Source organism: Delphinapterus leucas, chromosome 8 (genome assembly GCF_059928025.1).
Source record: "Delphinapterus leucas isolate spDelLeu-1000000601 "Yukka" chromosome 8, BTC_Dleu_Yukka2, whole genome shotgun sequence".
Classification (NCBI taxonomy): Eukaryota; Metazoa; Chordata; class Mammalia; order Artiodactyla; family Monodontidae; genus Delphinapterus; species Delphinapterus leucas.
The window spans coordinates 42,318,595-42,320,068 of record NC_143136.1 but is presented as its reverse complement, the minus strand read 5'-3'; positions in this window follow the sequence as shown (position 1 = coordinate 42,320,068).

Sequence of the window (1,474 nt, the reverse complement as noted above, 5' to 3'; positions counted from 1 at the left end):
ATTTGATCATGCAGATGGTGCCAACCATAAAATGGTTTGTTTTCTGAACTGAATTGATTACTTTCTTGTGAAAGAACCCAGGGAAATGAATTCTAAGTGATGTGACTTGTCCAATTCCCAGAAGCATAATGATTTCAGTAGAAAGAGTTATTTTTGGTGATGGAGTTTTCAGAAGAAAATATTTATGTATCTCTGAAAAGTCAGTTTTCACATGCAAATTTACTCTTCTGCATTATATAAAGAGTCCAGTTGTGGAATTGCCTCATATTTTTTCATCACTGACATTTCAATATCCTTTTATCTCTTTCTAATCTCTTTTTCTGTTTTACTCAGCTCATGCAAACCAACAAATATTGGACCCAGACCAAATTTCTAAAGATGTTTACTAAACTTTTTCCCCCTCTTACAAATGAATAAGCATTGCTTTCAAAAACCCAAGTATATGAATTAGATCTTAGCATTACATCTGTGACACTCACTTTTCTTTTCTAATGACTTCTCTCATCTTACTACACATTTTAAATTACTCCCATTTCTACTCACTCAGTGCAATGATCTCTTTCTAATCATAATTAGTTTTACTACAGATACTCATTAACAAATAGAGGTTTTAAGCATGTTCAAACAGATGATAAATTTCATTATTTTATTGAAGTTTAGTTCAAGGATGTTGAAGTCAAACCATTCTGGTTTAAAATCCCTTTAAAAAGTAGTAAAACTTTTATGCTGTGTAATCTACTAGTTGTATAACACTGGACACTTCTCTGAGCTATAGCATTGTGAGGATTCAATGACATACTTAGAAGAATTGTTTTGCACAATGGATGGCAGAGAGGAAGCACCCACTCACTGGTTGCTATCGTAAGTTACCTGAACAATTTTAGTATCTTTTGTTTGCCATCATTTGGGGAAGGGGACCAAAACCCCCCACATTTTATAAAATAAAACAAAAAAACAAAAAAACTCCAAACAACAAATTGTTTATTTAAAGAAATATGTGCAAATTTTAGTTGTTAGATTAGTGGAATACCTTCTGGATATTTATTTTTCTGGTTTGTCATGAGGGTAAACCCTAAGGCAATGGTTTCCAACCTGTGTTTCATAGAGTTTGAAGATTCTGTAGACTTAACTTAGGGGTTCATAGCAGCAGAGACCAAATGGGTAGGAGTCCATCCCTCCTCTGCCAGAGCAGCTCCACTTTTATCTTTTTTTTTATGTAAAGAGAGTATTTTGTTTTTTGTAGGAGGCTGCTGTTTTGCTTCTAGATGTCAAAACTTCTCTGAGATTGGTCTCTCAACTCTCTGAGTCTATCAGATATTTTGGAAGATGGGCAGGAGAAGAAGCACAATTTGTGGGTCCCATGCAAAATGAAAATGCAGGGCCCTTTGCTGGAAAATTATTAGGATGTTAAGACAGTGACTGCAGGCTCTTGAAGTCTGGGGCTTTTCTAAGTGTACAGCCCCATACAGCTATA